Source organism: Pelodiscus sinensis, chromosome 16, assembly GCF_049634645.1.
Source record: "Pelodiscus sinensis isolate JC-2024 chromosome 16, ASM4963464v1, whole genome shotgun sequence".
NCBI lineage: Eukaryota > Metazoa > Chordata > Testudines > Trionychidae > Pelodiscus > Pelodiscus sinensis.
Genome location: NC_134726.1, coordinates 30113099 through 30137659, shown reverse-complemented (window position 1 = coordinate 30137659; position 24561 = coordinate 30113099). Strand labels below are relative to the sequence as shown.

Genomic DNA, 24561 nt, shown 5'->3' with positions numbered 1-24561 from the left:
TTTATGTTTAACTATCTTCCTCATTTTTGTGTAGTTCCCCTTTCCAAAAGTAAATGCTATAGTGTTGGGCTGCTGATTTATTTTTCCCAACACTGGAATATTAAATTTTATTACATTATGGTCACTATTTCCAAACGGTCCAGTTATATTTACCTCTTGAACCAGATCCTATGATCCACTTAGCACTAAATCAAGAATAGCCTCTCCCCTTATGGGTTCCAGAACCACCTGCTCCAAGAAGCAGTCATTTAAGATATCAAGAAATTTTATCTCTGCATCCCATCCTGAGGTAACGCATACCCAGTCAATATGAGGGCAGTTGAAATTTAATTTGTCAGGAACTGAGATAACATGAAAAAAGCAAGCATAGAAGAACCGAGATATTAACTACATATCTCAAATGGGACCCTTCACATTTGCTTAACAGAATGCCGTGATGTAGTTGGCATTCTATCTACATCCTCATATTGGTTATTACCTTGAAACATGGACTTTTCGTTCAAGAAACAAATTATCTAAATAATTTTCCAAGTCCTTGTCAAAATCAAACTACCAAATTTTTGTTTAAAAATCATTTAATTTTGGTGGCAGGAGAATCCTGAAATCCCTAGTTGGGCAGGTGAGACAGAATGAACATGAACCCCATAACAATTTTTGTACAAAGTAGGCCTTTTGAGAGATCATTTCAAACCTCATAGTTTGTTGGTCATTATTGTTTTGATAAAAGATGTGTGGCAATATTGTGTGAAAGTTATAAGATTCCAATGTATGGTGTTATTTAAACATGTTCCAAACATGGGGAGCAGCCAAACTAGTTCTTCAGGGCAAGCTAACCTGTCAGCCAGCTCAATGGGTCCTCCTTACCTGCTAAGTGGCTATTCTTTGACAGAAAATGGGGCAGAAGAAAAAAACAACCTACCTCTCAGCAAAGAAACAGCATGGAGTTCTTGGCCACAATTTGCCTTTTGCCATGCTCCCAGATGGAAATGCTTCTCAAAGGGAAGACAGGACAGTATTTAAAAAAAAAAAAAAAAAAAAGGAATCAGACACCACCACCTTCTCAATCTCTATTCATGGATTCACTGGACCAAAGGAATAAAGGGGCAGCTATTCAATGGGGAAAAGGGGCTCTGGTAGAAGAAGTCTGGCCAATAAGGCTGCTGATAGAATGTGGCGAGAAAAATGTTTTTGTTAGAGTTTAACCTACTTTCTTAAATTAAGTATTAGTTGCTTTTTATCTTTATTCTTCTCATAACCATTTCTGATGTGTATGCCTCATTAGCTGCATTCACTTAACATCTCTCTCTTTGTGGTTAATAAACTTATTTTACTGTTTTATGTAATCCAATGTGTCTGAATTGAAATATCCATTTAGGATACCAGGACACGTGGCTATCTTTTCTATTAAAAATGATGGACTTTGAATAAGCACGTAATGTCCAAGACACACATTTTTGGGGGAAAATCTAGGACTAAGGGTGTGTTGGGTCACCCTGCATATAACCAAGCTGGTAAGATCCTAGTGTGTTATGCTGCAGCTCACACACAGATCAAGCGGTGAGCAGTTCGAAATTGGAGGCTGAAGTGGCAAAGAGCATAAAGGTAACAGGGCAGAAGTGACACAGGTACTCACTAGCGTAGATCATATGTGGGTACATCAGAGTAGGTTGCCAACCCAATCACTGGAAAATGCGTTTTGTCCCTCCACTTCTTGCCCAGAAGTGCTATGCAGAAGTTTAAATATAAGTGCATTGGCCTCTGTGAGACTATCATGGTTTGGTCATTTGAAGTGACCAATCTGAGGAGAGCTTGGAAAAGTAATTGAGACATCCTGCTTCAAAAGACCAATGTATTCTAACACTAATTATCCTGCCCAACAGAAGCACCAAAGACAGTCTCAAACCCAAGGCTGGCATAGCATCATGAAGAGCACCGGCTACGAGGCCAGACTATCCCAAGCTTGGTAAGAAGGTGCATTATTGTTCATTTTGCGTTACAGTCATTGACTGCATATTGAAAGCTCTCTCAAACATCTGAGCTCCACGTTGAAAACCTTAACATTTCCGCAGTTATCTTGAACTGTTTTTTTGAAAGCAGATTTCCCCTTTTACATAAGGATGGAATGAACACAAACTCTTCTAATTCACTAATCAGGACAGATAATTACATCCCTCTTAATTGTTTTCTTTTCTCAGCTTAGGTTCATGATTATGGGAGATGGTAAAATTAGTCCACAAGCCATCTGAAGTTTGCTGCTTACTGATTAGAGCTTTAATTGATTCAGAACGTTTTACAAATCAATCTCTGTGAATTACTTCAGGATCATGATGGCATCTTGTAAAGAAGCATTCACAAAAATATAATAAAATAATAATAATAATAATCATGATCATCATCATCTCATTTTGAATGAACACCAAGTTAGCATAAGTCCATTCCTATATAAATAACCAATTTCTCTCCCGAAAAGCACTGAAATAACTCTAGCTTCCTTTAAAGGTTATTTTCACATTTCCTGTTCACTTGTCATTTCCTGAAACCATAGCAGATAAACTGAGGACCATGCAAGAAACAGAAAACACCTTGCAATAGTCAATTACTACAATCAGACCAGAGTAAAATACTACAAATGACCCTCTCTCTTCATGAGAGCAGATTGATTTAGGTGGAGACCTAAATAACCTCTTTAAAAGTCAGCAGCCTTATAAAGGATTCTCATCCTTTCCTAAAATGACTGACAGCTTCTTACTAGACTGCATACGATGCATTCTTTAACCAAATGTTACTGCTCTCCATGTTTTGCAAGGCTCATAAGGCTCGTACATTTACAACTGCTGTGCCCAAGACTAGTAATGCACTCAGAATTGTGTGTCTCAGATGCAGCACATTTCCACCCCCTCGCCTGCAGACGCCATTTAACTTCAGGGGCAATATGCAGGGTGGGGAGACAAAGGGACACGTGCCTTCAAAGTGAGAGGGGAGGGAGGAACAAAAGCCAGCAGGGCCAGAGCCTCTGCTCTTCTGGCCACTCTGCCTGGCTGTTGCTCTCTGCCAGGTGGCCTCCAACCACGCTGCCTGAATGGAAGAGGAGATGCTGATGGAGACAGAGCTCCTCTCCCCTGCTAGGTAATAGGACAGGGAAAGCGTATGGGCCCTGGGCCAGAGGAGCAGCAGGGAAGAGTCGTGGGGGGGGGGGAGGAGTCATGTGGCTGGTGACCCTCCTGGTGTCCCTTCCCAGCAGTCGCTACTATCTATCATGCAGTGTTCATCAGCTTCACAAATCTGCATTGGCTGTTAGCCAGTACAGCCTCTCTCTGAGTTACGAACGAGTTACGGACCAAACACTTGGCCGTAACTCGATCCATTCGTAACTCGGACCCTGTTGAGATACCTGCGACCGCGCTGTTTGTAGAGCACGGGTCGTGTTCGTAACTCGGAGACCGCCTTTACGACCGCTCCATGGGAACTTTGGTCGTAAGTGCAAACGGTCGTAACTCGACCGTTCGCAACCCAGGGGGCATCTGTATTCCTTTTTAAAATACAGATTACATTGATGCTAAGGTGGTGAAAGATAAAAAGGAGAAAAACTCTACACACTCATCATCTGAAGAAGTGGGCTGTGCCCATGCAAGCTCATGATATCATCTACATGTTTTGTTAGTCTATAAAGGGCTACCAGACCATTGTTTTTTTAAGTTTATCCTAACTTACAGTGTTATTCTTAAAAACTTCTCAAAGTGAATACCTATGGAACTAAACAAAAGCACTAGGTTTTTACTTTGCAGAAGTTAGAGTTAGTACACAACTACTGTAATGCATGCCTCCCTTCTTTCTGCACTGATCATTCAATTCAGTTCAATGCTACTTCCACTCTAAAACTAGTATCTCAGCATCCATTTCTGTGTGTTGACACCATGTAATACATATTGCTGTACTGTTCTTCTAATAAAATACATCTCTATCTCCCATCTGATTTTTCAAAAACTAACAGATTTCACAGCATACACTATTCTTAGTGGTATATACTAGTTTTCTTCCTTCTGCAGTAGTTTTTGAAACCATTCTATGGTGCTAAATGGAGCAAAATTGTAGAAGTGATTGACTACAGTCCAGTGTTTAATCAAAATCAAAACTACTTCTCCTAGAGTCACAAGGGCTGTCTATGCAGAAGGTTTTACTAGTGGTATTATGCAGAGTCATCATTTACAAACCTTCCTATAAATCACATAATTCATGCAAGTTAATCCTACTTCATTTAGAATGCTCTTATTAAAATATGCTTGGGAAGTGTTCACATCACATATATTACTGATCTAAATGATAGCTTGCTTGCACTGCGTATTTTCAGAATATTGTCCCATTAAAGATAACCATTTGTGACAAATCTAATATCTATAACTGTAATACAGAGATTAGTTTTGAACTTGCAGTCCTACTGATAGATCATGAAACTAGTGTAAATGCTGCAGTCAGAGACTGAAAATCACCAAGATTTCTTACAACATCATTATCATTAATAATACACTGAAACGAATTATCAGTCCCATATGAAACTCTAACACAGGATGACTACCTAATTAAAATCTTATCTTTTAAAAAATTCAATAAAAAGATTTGTCAGTTGACTTTATAAACCACTCTGTTTTAAAGGCACAATTCTCCTTTCCAGGTGGCATTTTACTGAATATAAAGTACTGAAATGTGTAGAGAAATTATTATGCTCCCCCTAAAGAAATTGTACATGTAAAGGCTCATTCACCCCTGGTCTACACTACGGGATAAGTTTGAATTAAGACTCATAACTTTAGCTACATTAATTGCATAGCTTACGTTGAAGTATATTAACACGAATTTTGGGACTGTCCATACTGTGGGAAGTCAAAGGGAGCAAACTCTCCCTTCAACTTCCCTTACTCTTCATAGAATCAGGACTGCTAGCATCAATAGGAGTGCCATCTCAGTTCAAATTAGCATGTCTTCTCTAGACCTGCTAATTTGAACCCCAGAAAATTGACTGCAGCTGCTTCTGAATCTGTAGTGTAGACATGGCCTTAAGAATTGTCCGAGTTATTAGATGTAATATCATCATGTTCATAGTCTGTGTATTTTAAGTTTCACTGACCACCACCAGTTTTAAAAATATTTTGACAAAATTAAAAGCACCTTCTCTTAGCAGGCATGTATAAAATAGAAAGGTGAAAGAATATATAATCTACCTACACTTTCCTAGAGATGATCTAACACAATTCACTTTTGGTTTCTGGTCACTCCTCCACTTGGAAGTTATATAGTCATTCTAGACTTGTGAAAACTGTCATTCCATTTCCTTTCCCACCTTTCTCTGCACACATCTGCCTTTTATTGCCACCATAATTAAGCATGTGTCACTTTTTCCATTATAAACTCTGTGTGGTGGTGTTAGCCCATCCCCACCCAAAAGGGGAAGTTAGTGGATGCATGGACACCACCATTAAGTCTGCTTGTCCACCTCAAACTCTGCTACACCAGGATCTAAGTGTAAGCCAATAACCCTGATGCCTTGGGTAATGAGGCCTAACAGTCAGAGTCAATAATGAAGTCCTTTAGTATAGAGTAGCATGGCGTTGTAGCTAGAATCCACAGAGCAGCCTCCTACAGCAGCTCAGCTTGGCTTGCAACCAGAGTAAACAGAGTGGCCCTTTTGTGCAAGGCAGCCTGGCCTAACAGCCAGTATGAAGCAACTGCCAGTAAGAGGGGCCGGCTGGTGGCAGGGTGGGGGAGGAAATCAGATCCACCCCAGCTCCATCAGCACTGGTTGCTTCCTGGAACTCGGTCAGTTGCAGGGATCCAAGCCAGCCCTTGAGACCTTGGGCCTCTGCAGAAAGGGGCTGTCCTCACAGGGAGCCTCCAACCTAGGTCCTTCCCCTCTGGCATCCAGCCCAGAATGCTCTGGGCTTCCTCCCTTTATACCGCTATAACATCTGGAGCATGCCCAGTCCAGCCTAGGAGGTGAGATTTCCACTGTTCATAATGTGGGGTTAACTCTGTCTTGTCTAGTGTGGGTATGCCCACCCCATCATACTTCCTTCGAGATGTTTGTAATGGACTTTTAGAAAAGATTTATGAATTTACACTGATGGAACGAAAGAATGAGAAGAAATAAATAGCCAGCTACTTTATTAACCATAAGTGCAACACAGGCAATGGCAAGATACCAGTGACATTCCAATCCATAACCAAAATATATAATAGTTTGAGAGTAATTTATCAAAATAGATTCAGCATTATACTTGAGATAGGAATTCAGCAGACACTATGAAGTCCAAAGAGATCTGCCAAATTCCATAATTTTTCTCTGCATTAGCCTGTGAAGTGCAAATTGCCTTCTCCATCAATGAACATAGTATCTGATTTCTCACTAACAGTTTAATCTAAGGTGATGTTTCTCACCTTCTTTCATTTTGTCTAATGAAACTGCTTGTTTTGTTGGCAACAGAATAACATTATTTTAGATTCTCTAAAGCATGGGTTCCCAAACTGGGGGCGTGAAGAAATTTCAGGGGGGTGGTGCGAGGTGACCCAGACTCCCCCCTCCCCTCCAAGAAAGAGCCTGGTCTGTCTGGGGGAAACTTCAAAATGGCTGCCTTAAAAGGGCAGTAACTACTCTGCTTTTAGTTTTGCTGCTTATTTTGTTTTTCGGCCTTGGTCAGTTCCTTTTTTTGGGGGGGGGGGGGAGCTCAAGTTTTGCTGCTTTTTGGGGGGGGGGCGTGAGGGTTTCTCAAAAATCAAAAAGGGGACGTGATTCCGAAAAGTTTTGAAACCACTGATCTAAAGTATCCAAGCCCTTCACAGCCCCAACATAACAAGTAGATAATCTAAAGTTCTCGCAGCATCCTTCAGTGTTTAGAAGTAATATAATGAATGATGGGTTTTATGCACAAACTTTAATCTGTAACGTACCAATTTTGAACATACCTTTATTGGGATTTCTCACATACATTTAAGACAATGCCACATGCACCCAGAGATAGTCCATTGAACTTTCATATTGCATTGCTGTGATTGGCCCCTCATACTGGGTGCTTTTAACAATACATTTATGAATAGAAGATATCCTTCCTGCAGCCCAAACTTTCAATTAATACATTTTCTGTGATGTACTCTGACCTCAGTATGTGCACTTTCATTTAGCATGAATCTGAGTTATACTTTTGTTTCTGAATGATAACAGACCTCTTTTTGTCTGACTTGAGATACATCAGGAAAATTGGTATTCCGTCAGACTACATGCTAGGAGACCTGCAAATGCTCATATGAGTAGTCCTTACCAAGGAGTATTGTCAAAGTGAAAGCAACCAATAACCTAAGAAAGAACTATTAATAGAAATATGTACAGAATCAGTTCCTCAATATCTAGAATGTAAACATTTCAAATTATATTTGCCACCAAATTGATCAAAAGACAAATGCTCCATTCAAATATAGATTTTATAAATGGAGATACTTTCCTAAGCCCATATACTGAATTCATACTCTTTCAAATTGATGAGGCATAGTTATTCCATCACTTTGTTTTGGGTGATAATTATTTTTATTATCTGTTCAAGAGCCCCATGTCAAAATTTCAATGTATTTTTAAAGGAGAATTAAGTCATTACTATTATTAGGTCCTAAAACATGAGACCTGTAATCAAGCCCACAAAAGTCACTGTTAAATGTTGGCCTCAGTTACAAATACTGCCACTCCACTGAATTGATTAGGCTATACTGGTGCAACAAAACTGAAAACAAAATTGTGTTTATCTGTTACTCACGGTTAATTGCATTTTGCAAAACTAAACCTGATCTACAAAGTTGTGTAAAGTATAGGAATTATGCTCCCACCTTAAAAAAACATTAATATAGTTGAGTCATAGCAATCACCAATAGCATATTAATTTGCTAAGTAAGTCACTAACCTTCTTACAGAAATCATTTCCAAAAATTGGAATGCACTGAAAAATATTTATATATTTAGGAAGGGCTAAATTTTATTAAAATTGATTCAAACAATTAAGGAGATTAAAAGATGTACCAAAATTTCTTTCTATTCTAATATAAGGGACAGTACATTATTTTGAAATAGCTCTGGGATATATTTATACACATCAATTTCTAAATATATTATGGTATATGGTGCTCATTCATTTTAAGAAGGGCATAAGAAGTAGACTCTTAAATCCTCAGAGTGGCACCAACTGTTTGGATAGTTTCCAAAACCTACTCAAATTATTTTTATAGCTGGAAATTTACCAGATGTCATCAGAGCAAAGGAACATAATATTGCCAAAGATCAACATATTGCTTTTGCATGTTTTTATGAATAAAGATTTTTTTATCATGAGAAAAAAATCTTGCTGCTTTCTCTTTTAAAATCTGTTTTTTCATGGTTGTTTTCCATTTGCATTGAAAAGTGAAATTTGCCTTTTCCCAGCTAAATTGGAGTGGTGTAGCCAGACAGCCTGCCCCCATCTCGTCGATCTTATTTGCCTCTCTGAGGTTCTTGAAGCATACAGGACAGAGAAGGAGCAATAAAATCAGCATAGTCTATGCTGGCTCATCTGATCCTGAGAAGCTGAAAACATAGATATGAGGAGAGAGAGAGCGATTAAGGCAATAGGCTGGCCTCGAGGCTGCAAGAATTGCCCAGGCTGGCACCCATGTTGATTCGAACACACACAGTCCCTAGGAGAGGAATTTCCCACTGAGAAAAGAATGCCCAGTACTTCCAATTTAGTTATCTCTCTTACAAGTGTAAATTAAGTTCACAACTCCCTTGTAAGAACTGGTCTCACAAAAGACAGACCAGCACCATTTGGCATGACAGACAAGAAAGAGAAATACGTGACCCCATGGGTATAAAGGTGGTACAGCAGCACACTCTCTTTTGAGTGTCATTCTACCCTCTACCTGCTGGTCGGGTTAGGTGTTTGACCTCCCGAGGTTCTATGGGGACGCCCACCTCGTATTTTCGTATTTCCTAGGAATTGAGGGACCGGCCCTGGCCTGACATGCTGGAGTCGAAAGGTACAGAAGGGGGTAAAAATTGTACCTGGATGTGGTCCTCTGTCTTAAGTGTACACATAGAAAGAGTAAGCTGTTATTTGGTACCATTATTTCTATTTTTCTATCTTTATCTTCTTTGTAACCATTTTTAAGATCTATATTTTGCTAGTAGTTAAGAAATAGAGCAATAGCCATTGTAACCATATGATTTATAAGCTTCTTTAATAAACTTGTAACTGTTTAAGTTTTAACCTGACTCCTTCAGTTGCTGTAACAGAACCAAGCACAATTTAAAAGAATGTCAGCCGGTCTTAAGGGACAGATATAGGGAGAGCTTGGGCATTTGGATTTGTGTCACTCCCAGGTGGCAGATCCGTTGGGGCACTTCTCAACCTCCCCCAGGCTGCCTGCTGTGAAGGAATCACAGATTCTAGCAGCTAAAATCTGAAGTGTAATAAGCTCTCCCTGCACACTTATTGGGCACCCGTCAACCTCCTCCAGGTTGCCTGCTGCAAGGGACCCCGGTCTCAGCAGTTAAAGTCTCGGGTGTATAGAACACACACAGTATAGGAAGAGCTTGGGCGTTTGGATTTGTGTCACACCCAGGTGGCAGAATCCACTGGGGCATCTTTCAGTCTTTCCCCAAGGCTGCCCGCTGCGAAGGAATTACGCATTCTAGCAGCTGAAATCTAAGGTGTTATAAGCTCTCCCTGTACACTTATTGGGCACCCGTCAGCCTCCTCCAGGTTGCCTGCTGCAAGGGACCCTGGTCTCAGCAGGTAAAGTCTCGGGTGTATAGCACATACACACTGCCCTGACCATCGGCTGACAAGTGGTGATCATCTGTTTAAACAGTCCATTATTTGAAAACATTGCCTGTTATATTCACTAGCACTGGACTTATACTGAATATTTGGTTTTTAAGCTTTTTAAATACTGGCATAGTACAAATACTTCAGTTTGTCAGGGCAAATGCAAGTGCAAAGCTATAAGCATTATGACTAGAAATAAATATTACTCAAGTGGAAAAACTGAATTGTGGATCAAATTTACCAGGGAAATTGCCATAAATGAATGCATATTCATTTTGGTTGATGAAGCAACACATTTCAGATTTTTAACACAACAATGGACTTGCAAAATGTGGAATAAAATGTGGATAAGGAGAAGAATTCTCTTGAATATTTTAAGTATTTTTTTTTAAACAAACAAATTGCTTCCAGGCACACAAAAGGCAATAAATGATAAACACACAATACACTTACATGGAATCTCTGTACAATAAAACCTATGCTATTTTACAGTTCAACTGCAGATTAGATAGGTCAGTATGAAGAGGAGATCAATACTCTAATAATACACGGCTGCAGTATATGCAACCATGCAAAATCTTTTTGTCTGAAAACAGACATCAATCAAAACCTGATTGATAGTCATGACATTCACAACAAAGAAACCATGAGGCTTTATCTTTCTAAGCTATTATATTAAACATAACATGAACCCTCTTTTGCAGACTCTCATTGTAGCTTATATATAACTGTGCAGGACACAGTATGTTGGAATTAATTTCTTTTCAAGCTGTCACTTCTTTCGATCAAAGTTCTTCTAAATTTCCAATCTTAAATTTTTTTTAAAAAGGTTGTGCATGCCTATCTAAAATACAGTGCCCCCACTATTCTTTTCTTATTGTGACACAAGGCTCACCATATTAAATTTAAAATCTACTCTGTAATAATTCTTGCCTGTGCTCCAGAAGCAGAGACGATATGAAAGTGAGCATTTGTCATGATCACTTACAGACTGGAATAACAAGGGAGGAGAGGGCCAAGATTGTTATTAATTGTATAGTATCATAGGTGTGCATAGAACTATTCAGATCTGTAGATGCTCAGTCTTAACAATGATGAACATGGCTGATAAATATCGAAGTATATAACTAGATTTGTTACATGTAAAATATCCTAGCCTTGAGTGATTTAACTTGTTGCAGTTTGCCAGGCTTCCCAGTGTTTTGTGATGACAAGTTCATGCCAGATAAATTGTGAATGTGACTATTCCATTTTTTTGCAACCATCTTCAAATCTCTTCTCAGTTTCACAGACCCTAACTGTTAAAGCTTGATTTAATATTCCTTGAAAAGACCATCTGCAATTTTAATCACTCACTACCAATTACCTACTTTAATTGCTATGAAACTATCACTCGTAGGGATACATGAAATACCCACACAGTGGTGAAGGCGCGGCTGGATGCATGCTGTTGAAGGCAAACACATACAGGAACAAAATCAAAAAGGCTAAAGGATGAAGTGAGTTATGTCATTCTAGCAAGGTCAATAACAGGCACTAACAAGAGGTTCTTTGAATAAGTTAGGAGCAAGAGAAACATGAAGTAAAGTTTATGTCCACTCCTTGGGAAGGAAAAATAGGCTGACATCATGAAGGCCGGGGTGTTCAATGCCTATTTTGCTTCAGTTTTCCCTAAAGGGTTAATTATGACCAAATACTTAACACAAATAATATAAAAAACAAAGGGGAAGGAACAGAAGCCAAAATAGGGAAAGAACAGGTTAAAGACTATTTAGATAAAAATTCAAGTTGGCAGGGCCTGATGATATACAAGGAAGTAACTGAAGCAATCTTGGAACAATTCGTGATTAGCTCCAAGAACTCATGGAAGATGAGTGTCTGGAGAAGGACAAACATAATATCTTTCTTTTAAAAAGGAGAACAAGGAGCACATGTAGTGTTACAGACTAGGAAGCCTAACTTCAATAACTGGAAAGATACTGGAATGTATTATTAAAAATCAATTTGTAAACACCTAGAAGATAATAGGGTGTTAAGTAATAGCCATCATGGATTTGTCAAGAACAAAGTATGCCAAACTAACTACTTCCCTTCTTTGCCCGAGTTATTGGACTAGTGGATGGGGGAAAACTGTAGACATCTTAATTTTAGTGAAATGTTTGCTACAGTCCCCATGATATTCTCATAAGAAAACTAGGGAAATGTGTTCAAGATTAAATTTTAATATAAGATATGCCCATAACAAATGGAAAGGCCATATTCAAAGAATAATTATCAACAATTTGCTGTCCAACTCGGAGGACATATCTATTGGTAATTGCAAGGGTCTGTCATAGGTCTAATAATATTAAATATTTTCATTAATAACTTGGTTATTGAAGTGCAGTTTATTATAAAATTTGCAGATGACACCAAGATAGGGTGTGGGTGTGGCAAGAGCTCTACGAAAAAGGATTAGAATTAAAATAGCCTTAATTGGTCTGAATTCACAAAAACAAAATTCAGAGAAATGCAAAGTACTTCTCATAGAAAGGAAAACCCCCAAATTTACACTACAACATGGGAAACAACTGGCTAGGTAGTAGTACAGCATAAAGAGATATGGGTTATAGAGGACTATAGATTGAACACAAGTCAACAGTGTGATGCGGGTGCAAAAAAGGCTAACATAATTCTGGGGCATATTAACAGAAGTTAATGTTATGAGAAGTAATTGTTATGGTCTACTTATGCTGGTGGGGCCTCACCGTGGGTACTAAGTGTCCGGGAACAGATCTGTTGATGGGGAGGCTGGGGAAAACAGGCAATTGCCCTGGGGCCCAACAATTTTAAAGGGCCCAGGGCTCTGGCCTGCTGCTTCCACAGCATCAGTGGCAGCTGGCACTCCAGGCCATTTAAATCACCACCAGAAACCCATGTGGTGCTGTTCAGACTGCTCTGAGGCCTAGGGGAGAAGAGGGAGGGACATGCTCCAGGTGGCGCTGTGGGCTAGCTGCCCCTAGACATGCCACTTCCACTCGAGGCCCCACCCCTTCAGGAGGCCCAGAGCCAAACCCCCACACACATTGCCCAGTGATGTCTGTCGCCAACATTGGCTGGGAGTCATACTTAAGAAAGATGTGGAGAAACTGAATAAAGAACTGCAAACATATATATAAAAATAAAAAGTTTAGAAAACTTAACCTAGAAGGAAAGATTATAAATCCAGGCATGTTTAGTCTTGAGAAAAGGAGACTTAGGTGGGACATGATAAAAGTCTTCAAATATGTTAAATGCTGTTAGACTTAGGATGGTGATCAATTGTTCTCCATGTCCACTGAAAGTAGGAGTAGTAAAGAGCTTAACCTAAAGCAAAAAAGATCTAGATTACATATTTGACAAACCTTTCTAGTTTTAAAGATAGTTAAGTACTACCACAGGTTACCAAAGAAGGCTGTGGAAAGGTTTTAAGAATAGGTTAGATGAACACTAGTCAGGGATGGTCCAAGTATACTTGGTCCTGCCTCAGTACAGGGGGCTGGGCTAGATGACCTCACAGGGTCCCTTCTATCCTTACATTTCTAAGATTCGCCTCTTGGGTTGTAGTCAGATGCATTAACCACAAGACTATCCATTTTCTCTTAGTAGTCCCATTTACTGAACACTTTTCAGCTTCAGTACTCCCAAAGACAACCACACTCATTGTAGAATCCTCACTAATTCATTAAGCACTGTCCATCCAGTGCACTGAATGAAGCAGAACTCCAACTGAAAAAACAGGATGTAATCATGTTACAGATGGTATCATAATGTGTACACAAAAATTACAGAATTAAGATTGCATGGGCAACCTTGAATCTGGAATTTCCTACTTTTTGATTGCTTGAATTTACAACCTTACTATGTTTATACAGCCTTTCTGTGTGTCATTGCCTATATAGCTTAGAGTTGAGTACATATACTTGAACAGTGTCCAGCACACTGGTGCCCCACTCTTGGTTAGCCTTTAAACACTACGGCTGTGTCTACACTGGGCCACTTATTCCGGAAAATCAGCCGCTTTTCCAGAATAAGCTGCGAGCTGTCTACACTGGCCCTTGAATTTCCAGATAAGCAACGATGCTCTACTGTACATAATCAGCCGCTATTCCGGAAAAACTATTCTGCTCCCGCTCGGGCATAAGTCCTTATTCTGGAACACTGTTCCGGAAAAGGGCCAGTGTAGATAGCCCAGTAGTCTTTTCCGGAAAAAAGCCCCGATAGCGAAAATGGCGATCGGGGCTCTTTTCCGGAAAAGCACGCCTACATTGGCCACAGCCGCTTTTCCGGAAAAAGGGCTCCTTTTCCGGAAAAACTGAAAACGCAGTAGTATTCCATTTTAAGCATTTCCGGAAATTCATGCCAGTGTAGACACAGCCTACTATTTTAAGTAGTAAACATGGTTAATAATAATATACTCTCCGCAAGTGGCCTTATTCTGTTTTCCATGTTTTATATTGATGAAAAATTAAAAAGAAACACGTTAATATGAGCATTTATTAAAATAACAACCCCTCATCTTTCACAAATTTATTTTTGTCAGATTGTTTGCCAAAAAGGCAACAGGAAAGCTGTAGATTTTTAAAATATACAGTTTCACAGCTATGTCATAATCTTCATTAATAGAATTATATATATATAAAAAACACACCATCTGCAGAATTTTTCAGTGACTGAATATTGTATTGAGCTACTCTGCTAAGAAATAAATATGCATAAAACAAGAGACACTTAGAAGACAGAGCAAACTTTTCTTATATAGGAGTAGTTAAAAAAGAAAACCTCAACTTATCTGCTGTTAAATATCTCCAAAATTGTTTACTGTGGATGAGTGAACATGTGAGCCTTGCTTATGTACTTGGAACATGTCATTTTAAATTACATCTTTTCATTTGTAAGAAATTAAATGATGATTATATTTTGACATGAAGATCACTGAGTGGCTGAGCAAGATATCTATATGGTTTCACACTATAACTCCTAGAACTGATAGCATATAATCTTATTTTATTACAAAATCATGTAGAGTTGCTGCATCCTCTTACCATATAAAAATAATTGTGATTAGTTCTTCTTAAAATAGCAATTCTAAGTTAATGCTTTTTTCAGTAAGTCTCACTGAAAAGGTTAGAGCTTCTAGAATCCCTGACATCACAGGCAAATGTGGCTCCTGTTGTGTACCTTAGAACTGTATGAAATCTGAAATTGTGCAGGCACCTTCCATTGTCTTTCAGCAAATGTATATAGATGAATTTCCCAATATAGATAGATTAGATTGTAAGAGTATGTAAATCAGTCATCCTAGAGGTTTACAACACTAATAGGTTGGATCAGTAGAAAGACTCATACAAAAGATCAGAAGGCAATATCCGAAGTGGGTAAACTGGTTTTGTGGTCAACAGGTTTTGTGGTCGAAGACAAAGCTTCAAATCCTATACCAAATCCCCCCACTCCAACTCCAATCTCTTCGAACAATAAAACTGTGGAAGCAGTCTCCAGCTTTTGCTATTTGGGTTCTTTACTCGCCAGTTTCCTCCAACTCTCAGAGATTCTTCACTGGATTGGCATTGCAGTGTCTGCCATTGGTTTTTTATGACAATCATGGAATTAATATATTCTCAGCATGACAACTAAGTTCAGGATCTATTTCAGCTGTTTCTTCTCCATACTGCTTTGTGGTTGTAAAACATGGACATTATGCAACTCAGACTGGGAAAGCTAGAGGCTTTCCACAAAAAATGCCAGTGTATGTTGTATATTGGGTATAAAGTGGAATGACTTCATTTGTACCTGGTGCCTTGTTTGCTTTTTGAACATGTCACCAAAATATCACAAGACATTCCAGCAAATGACATTCTCTGGGTAACTTGTAACATCTGGGATAAAATTCTGCTAACTGAGGCTATGTCTACACTACAAAGAAAAGTCAGAAAAAGATACACAAATTGCAAACTGTAATTTGCGCATCCTTTTCCGCTTTTCTTCCAAAAGAGACTTTTCTGACATTTGGCCCGCTACACAGGGCCAAATGTTGGGAAAAAAACCCTCTTTTGGAACATCCCTTCTTCCTCCTAGAATGAGGTTTACAGGGATGCTGAAAATACGCTTCTGCTATTCCAATTTTTTTTTGGAAAAGCAGACATGTTTCTTGGACGTGGCAGAGTTTTTCTGGGATACTGGAGGTATCCCGGAAAAGCTCTGTAGTCTAGACATACCCTGAGTGTTGGAGGCAGTCAGGAGGCAGACCCTCTATTATCTGGGTACATCAAGTCTGTTCTGATGTTGGACTCATGACCAGGGCCGGCCCGAGCCATTTTGGCGCTCCGGGCCTGGGCACGCGGTCCCACCCCTGGGCGCACGGCACATGCGCGGGCCTGCCCCCGGCGCGCACGGTACATGCACTGCCTAGCCTGGCCCGGCCACTGCTGCTGGGGCACAGCTCCTGGCCATGCGGGGCCCTGTGGCTGTGGGTGGAAGGGCACTCCTGGCTGGCGCCGCGGGAATGGGGTGAAAGGGAGGTGGCGCTGTGGGAGCCGGGCACGCGGCGCCTGATGGCAGCTAAGGGACGCCGTGTGCCCCTTACAGCTGCCATCAGGCACTCCCCATCGGTTGGTGCTCTGGGCAGCTGCCCGGCTCGCCCAGCCCTGCTCTTGACCCAGTAAGCTCTTGTTACTACACAGGAATGCACCAAATGGGAAACAATGGCTATGGCAGAACGCTCAACTAAGCATTGAAGAAAAAATTGACAACAACACTGATTGCAAAACTCCAGAAGCTATTCTTTTTTAGACTTCACAGAATTAAAAAAAAATCCAGAAAAACATAACACCAAAAGATCTCTTTCTGCTCGGTAGGGTCGAGAATATTAAAATCTTGATTTAAAACATTCCTAAAATATGTTTAATAAAGATCTCTTCTCTGAGTTTAAAAATGTTCAATGTATGTTTACCATTTGGGTGGGCATACATTGTTGAGGAAAACTGACAGTGCTAAACTATTTGCTATTAGTCATAGAGTCCCAGGAAATGGTCAGTATGGGATTTTTTTAAGTTTGAATGTCTTCTCTACTCTAATAATAATATATCATTTGTTATTATTACTAATGCATTTAAAAGAGCTTTTCAGAGATCCCAAAGTACTTTGCAAACTTGGACATACATAATTATTACTTCCTGAACAGAAAAAAATGTAAACTGTTCAAGGATACAAGATTGCAGCTATTTAATAGCATATGTTTAAAAAAATAAACTAATGAAGTAGAGCCAGTTGAAACTGCAGAAGGGATTTTTGGTAGGCAGAATATACTTGTGGTGAAATTGGTTCAGAATATTAAGGTTAGATCCCGATTTCTAAAAACTGGAATGAGAGCTTGAATGATCAAAAGTGGATAAAGGCTTAATTTTACTTCCCATCAAAGTTACCATCTTCAAGCAGCCAAATCTACCTCCAGGCTTCAAAATTGATATAGTCAAGAATGTGCCACTGTAAGGAAGTGAAGAGAGGAGGGTCTGGCATCACAGGAGTCAAACAAAGCCCTTTGGCTCAGCTAGCCCCACCCTGCTTGTAGCTATTGCAAAGCCTAGAAGGAAGATAAAAAGGAAGGAGCCTGGCTCAGTTAGGGACTATCCAGCAAGGAGACAGGAGTTGATTCTTCAGTCTTCAGGACCTGAGCTAAAGCACGTCCACTTGGCCAGCCACAGGAGCAAGTAAGCCTCCAACCCCACTCCCTGGGGCAAACAGGGGGAACCTACTCAAAACCCTCACTGAGGAGGGGGAAATTTGGACTCTTGGGGCCATGCCCCAAACATAAGGACTGTACGCAGATAGTAGGCCTGAATTCCTAGTCCCAGGGCATCAGCAGCAAGGGTCTGCACCCCTTTTCTGCCAGCTAAATTTGAGATCTAACCACTAGGCCACCCTGCTGCCAGTGAAACCTGGCCACAGCCACCTATTCAATTATTATTATCACTTCCTGCAGCACACAGAAATTTCCTGGAAATTTCCTATACAACTAGCAATTGGGCCTTGCCATGTTTTACAGTGAGATCTCATACTACAAGGAGCTATAGCTGGACCTATAGCAAGGTTAAGCCAGATGACAAATAATTATTTGTCAATACCTTTATTACTGTAATATTTAACTCTGAAATATACCTACCCAAAGCTGAACACAGTATAAAGCAGAAAAGAATGTGTTTCTTGGTTTAGTACATGTCTTATTATTAATTGGTGAGTTTGCATGTAGGAGATAATCCTTTTCCTGTTACCATTTCCAGCACATGCAGTTTCTCACTTTTTTTCATTTCATTATGCTGATTGGGAATGAAAAATGAAACATTTACAAAGGTCAATGGCCCTGGTTCTTCAGTGTTCTAAAGATGCTCTCCACCACTCTAGTCATGCAAGGCTGCCTTAAAACTGATGCAGCTGTCAGACCCCACAAGGTATCCCCCACAGACTAAGAGGATTTCTGAGAGATATAGAACTGCCTCAAGTAGTTCCTATGCACACAATTTAGCTACTGATACAGAGCAACCCTACAATGAAAATGCTCTAATAAAGCTTGTTGTGTATTGGGTTGTAGATATAGATCTTGTTGTTATAGTAACTGAGTAGGTCACTGGGGTCAGCACAGCTAGTCTGGGCTTGTGCTAGTGAGTTCTGTGCTATGCAATAAAATGGACACTTGCAACTACTCAAGCTCTCTGCATTTCCACTGATTTCTTCCTATACTGTGAAACTCCCCACGACATAATAAGTGGCGATGAGGATGGGATACCTGTGCTGCCTCCAGCAACAAAAGAAGTAGAAGTCAATGTAAGGAAACTAACTTTTTTTGGCTGTTCTGGAAGGTGGGGGTAAGAACTGATTGCTACACTGTGCAAACTGAAACTAATATCAAGGAGCCCAGAGACTGGAAAAGAAAAAAAAAAGGGGGTGGGGGGGAGTGCAGCAGCCATGGCTACACTTACAGGGCCTCTGGGACTTTTTGAGGAGACTTTAGAGCAATAGCATGTATATACTGAGCATTTTGAACTTTTTGTTATTGCAAATGACATTAAAGAAGAGAAGAAAGTGCCAGTATTTTTAAGTGTTGTAGGTGCTAAGACCTACTCTCTGCTTCGCAGTTTGCTGCTCCCTGTTAAGCCAGAAACCAAGTCTTACAGTGACATTATGGAAATCCTGGGGTCACATTATGCTCCAAAACCACTGGTAACTGCAGAAAGGTATAGGTTCCATAACAGAGACCAAAAAGAAAGTGAAACAATTGTACAATTTGTAGCCAATTTGAAAAAGCTTGCTGAACACTGTGAATTTAAGGAGATGTTAAATGATGCCATACGTGACAGGTTAGCGTGTGGCCTGCACAGTGAAGCTATACAGAGGCGTCTGTTGACAGAAGCTCAGCTCACCCTACAGAAGGCCATTGATATTGTGGTCTCCATGGAACTGGCCAAACAGGAGCCACAATACCTTAGTGCACCCCTTGGGGTGCATAAAATGTCCCAAGAACCTACTCACAAAACAGTAGGGAGCCAGGAATGTGGTAAGCCAGGTCATCATGCATCAGAATGCTGGTGTAAGAACCTAGTGTGTCAACCAGTGTGGGAAAAAAGGACACATTGAGCGTGCCTGCAAACAAAAGAAAAAGAGGCCAGTGGGCTGGCGGAACAAAAAGGAAAACCTGCATACCATCGAGCAGATAGATGCCTGATGATCAAAGTGACACCTTGTCTGAAGAAGAAGTGCCATGCTATGTTTTGTCTTTGGAAGGGGGCTCCCATGAATACTGGGTAACCCCACTGTTGGATGGCAAACCTATATGCATGGAAGTGGACACTAGTGCAGGTGTTTCATTGGTCTCAGACACGGTGTATAAGGAAAAGCTGAAGCATCTTCCACTTATGGCAACAAAGATCATTCTGAAGACATACAGGAGAAGCAGTATCCCTATTAGGCACTACTGATGTTAAGGTGGAACTAAATGGACAGACTGCAGAATTACCACTGTTTGTGGTGAAAGGCCATTACCCAGTCTTAATGGGGAGATCATGGCTTAGGAAGATCCCACTGGACTGGGCAGAAGTGCACCGAATGACTAAAGAAGAAACAGGTCTGACTGATATATTAAAGAAACATGCTGCTGTTTTTGGAGAGGATCTGGGAAGTATGAGGGGAATCACCATGAAACTGAACATTAAACCTGGTAGCCAGCCAAAATATCTGAAGGCCAGAACTGTGCCATATGCTATCAGGCCAAAAGTTGAAGCAGACCTGGAAAGCCTAGTCAAAAATGGAGTCCTAATACCAGTTACCCATAGTCCATGGGCAACTCCAATAGTTCCAATATTGAAGAAAGACGGTTCTATTTGGATTTGCGGGGATTTTAAGGTCACTGTTAACCCTGTGTTATGTGCAGAGCAATACCCCCTTCCTCGCATCGATGACATCTTTGTGGGACTGGCTGGGGGACAAAAGTTTAGCAAGATTGATCTGAGTCAAGCATATTTACAGATGGAAGTTGATGAGAAATCCCAAAAGCAGTTGACTATTGTGACGCATAAAGGGCTTTATCGTTACTGTTGCTTACCCTTTGGAATAACTTCTGCCCTAGCTTTGTTCCAGAGAGCTATGGATCAGATCGTGTGTGGCTATTTTGACGACATCCTGGTCACAGGCGAAAATGAGAAGGATCACCTTAAGAACTTAGAGGCTACCCTACAAAGACTGGAAGAGTTTGGCCTACAAGTCCGTAAAGATAAGTGTGCATTCTTTCAGCCCTCTGTTGAATATTTGGGACACATCATGGATGCTACTGGTCTTCATAAGTCCCCTTCAAAAGTTAAGGCTATTGTGGAGGCTCCACCCCCTCAAAATGTTAGTCAACTTCGCTCATTTCTAGGACTATTGAACTGTTATGGAAGGTTTATTTCACAGCTAGCCACACTATTAAAACCACTTCACAAGCTCCTTGGCCAGAACAAGGTCTGGAAGTGGACTGACGCCTGTGATGTTGCATTTAACAAGGCTAAATGTGCATTGCTAAACGCAGAGGTCCTAACGCATTTTGATCCATCCTTATCTTTACAGTTGGCTTTACTCCCATATGGAGTGGGGGCGGTCTTGTCACATGTTATGCCTTCAGGAGAGGAGAAACCAATTGCTTTTGCTTCGTGCACCTTAAGCAAGGCTGAAACTAACTATGCACAAATTGAACGTGAAGCATTGGGAATCATTTTCGGGATTCGGAAATTTCACCAGTACCTGTTTGGACGGAAGCTTACACTTCTCACTGACCATCGACCTCTGACGGCAATTTTTGGTCCACACACAGGTATTCCACCAATGGCTGCTAGTCGTATGCAACAATGGGCATTGTGGCTTTCAGGACACACATATGAGATCAGATATTGGAAAGCCACTCTGCGTGGCAATGCAGATGGTCTCTCTAGGCTGCCTTTGCCAGTCAAACATCAAGATAGTGGCCAGAAGGAAATCTTTTACTTTGAACAGGTAGAGAACATGCCCATCACTGCTGCACAAGTTAAGAGAGCAACTTGTGTTGTCCCAGTACTGTCCCAAGTAATGAAACTAGTGATGCATGGAACATCTCTACGGAACTCTCAGGTCTCACCTGACCTTGTCCCCTACATGTCCAGGAGAATGGAGTTATCAACCCATTCAGGGTGCTTGTTGTGGGGAATGTGTGTCATTATTCCAAAAATACTGAGACAACAGATGTTAGAGCAGCTACATTCAGGTCACTGTGGAATGGTGCGCATGAAAGAAATTGCACAAAGCTATTTTTGGTGGCCTGGCTTGGACAGTGACATTGAAGAGCCATGGCAACATATTCATGTTGATTTTGCTGGCCCATTTGAAGGTAGCATGTTATTGGTGGAGGTAGATGCTCATTCCAAATGGCCAGAATTCTCTATAATGCCTTCCACTACTGCTGATAGTACTATCCAAAAACTACGGGGAATCTTTTGTCATTTTGGTCTTACTGAACAACTTGTGAGTGACAACGGTCCACAGTTTCTCTCTCAGGAGTTTGGAAATTTTATGAAAGCAAATGGGATCCATTATATCACTTCAGCACCCTATCACCCAGCCACAAATGGATTGGATGAAAGGTTTGTTCAGACAATGAAACAAGCTTTGAAATTGGTCAGAGGACATTCACTCATACAAAAGAGTCTGGACACCTTCTTACTATCCTACAGAAACACTCCTCGTGCTACAACCAAAGTGTCCCCGGCTTTTCTAATGATGGAATGTCAGCTGTGCACGTGCTTTGATTTGCTGAAACCTTCAGAACCGCGACAAACTGTGCAACATCAGCAGCAAGGTCAAATCTTCAGGCGTGCGTCCAGAGCAAAAGATCGAACCTTTAGTCCTGGAAAGACAGTTTTGGCTCGGAACTATGCTCCTGGAGCTAAATGGGTCCCTGCCATTACTATTGCTCAAACAGGACCTGTTTCCTATACAGTCCAGACTGCAAAGGATCTCATCTGGCGGCGGCATGTAGATCAGTTATTGATAGGTTATTCCTGTCCCCAAGGCACATCTCCAGTTGAGTTGCCCGTCCTTCCCACTGCTGGTGAGCTACTGTTTCAAGAATCACCTGCTCCTGACTCGCCTCTTCTGTCACCACCAGCGGTGAACAATAACCCCCTCCCTGAGCAGGCTGATCCAACAGCCTCCCCTGGTCACACTTCAAATTCCCAGCCCAGTGTGAGGCCTACACCCATAACCTCTTTGGGTGCAAGAACGCCAGATGTCCGCCGTAATCCACCTAGAAAAAGGAGGCCTCCTCAACGGTTGGACCTTTAGTTGAGATTAACTCTCAGTTTGGGGCAAAATAATCTCCAGGGTTAGCTGGGAATTTGAGGTGGTCTACCGTCATTTCTTAGTTAGTTTTTGTTTTCTTAAGGGGATGTTTTTATTAAGGGGGGAGGAATATGTTGTGTATTGGGTTGTAGATATAGATCTTGTTGTTACAATAATGAGTAGGTCACTTGGGTCAGTCCAGCTAGTCTGGGCTTGTGCTAGTGAGTTCTGTGCTATGCAATAAAATGGACACTTGCAACTACTCAAGCTCTCTGCATTTCCACAGATTTCTTCCTATACTATGAAACTCCCCACGACATAACAAAGCTGCTTTAATGTATTCTGGGGACTAGAGGGCTCTGGGATCAAGGAAACAAATGTTGCTTAAAGCCTCCGTTTTCCTCCTTCCTAAGCTATGCCAAACACTCTTCAGCCACAGCTGAGAATTTGGACATATGTGTTCTAACTCAGATATTTAAGAACCAAATGTAAACATTTGCTGTTGTACAGTACTTTGAACAGAACTATCTGGTTACTTGACAAGAAATTTTCCCATGTCTAGAGAGTCAATATTATTAATTACCCATCTCTTCTACTAATTCATATACTATTCATGCTTATAATTTATTCTTAAAAATTATAGCATGAATGTATTTAAATCTCAAGACCTGACTGACATAAAAATGTCATTTCTGTATGTCATTGGAAGTTTCCGTACCTTTAAGATGTTGACACAAACCTAATTTGTTTGGCATTTGCCATGTTTTCACCATAATTCGCAAACATTAACAACATATTTTTATAGGGGAATCCGTAAGTTACAAAGTATAGGTACACGGCCATAATACAACTTGTCTGTATGTAAAAAAAATTGGCACTACTGCTATGATGGTCTTCTAGAAAACTCATCATGGTTTGTACAACATGGCATTACCCAGGCTGGCATGTATAATTGATGTATGTCACATTTTATAAAATGATTGCAAGGTAAATTCAATTTTTTATTTTCCCTGTTTGTGTCCTCTAAGAATATCTTATCTTCACATATAAATTACAGAGCAGTGGAAAAGATAGGAGACAAATCAATCCAAAGAATGTAATAGCAAAATTGATTAGCGAGAGGGAGAGATTAATTGCATGTGTCAGATACGAATAAAAGATTTAGCTGGCAAGCTAGATATATTATAAATATATATACAGAAAGTTTAATACATATTATAAGCATATGTTAAAAAGGGGCTAGGTCTTCAAAAAACAAAGCCAGTTATTTTGGCTGAGCAACATGTGTAATATACATACGGTATGTATATCTATACAGATATATGCACACTAGGGGGCAGATACCTAATGGGTATACATTTTAATAGCTCCGCTTTTTTGAACTTTAAAGGAAATTTTATCTGCCTTTTTCATCGCAGAAATATTATCTTCTAGCAAAATAATTACATTGCCTTTTAAAATATTAACACTATAGTTATCACAAATATCTGGCAGCTGCTATCTGGAAGAACAGAGACAAAGTTGATTTTATCTGCTCATTACCCCCAATCCTTGGTTAGGATGTTCAATCTTTATCTTCCCCACCTGCTGTGTGAACCTCCAATACCAGTGTCCAAGAGTGAAGTCAGCTGGAATTCAAGTTCAAATCAGCAGGGGAGATGTTTTCAATCTGAGCCAGGAAGGCATAGCAGATGTGAAATGTGTGGAATGCAACCTGCTGGGAAGATGAAGCATTGCCAAACCAGTGTGATGGAATAGAGGGAGGTAAGATACAGTCACTTTACCTTGTACTCTGCAAGAAGGAAGGCAACAAAGGATATAAAGCCAGAAAAGAGATGATGAAACTTGCAGAGATAATTACTAGCTAATATTT

The 24561-nt window shown here is 40.4% G+C and overlaps 1 protein-coding gene across 12 annotated transcripts in view; it reads right to left on the bottom strand.

Annotated features, from left to right (window-relative positions):
* The window catches only part of SDK1 (sidekick cell adhesion molecule 1), an 855588-nt gene that overhangs the window by 319478 nt on the left and 511549 nt on the right, over window positions 1–24561 (bottom strand). The window contains exon 1 of one of the 12 annotated variants that reach the window (XM_075899636.1): window positions 920–981. The exons of the other annotated variants lie outside the window; for them this stretch is intronic. The gene's annotated coding sequence lies outside the window, so the exon portion shown is untranslated. Of the gene's footprint in view, window positions 1–919; window positions 982–24561 lie in introns of those variants that run through there. 12 annotated transcript variants of the gene reach the window in all.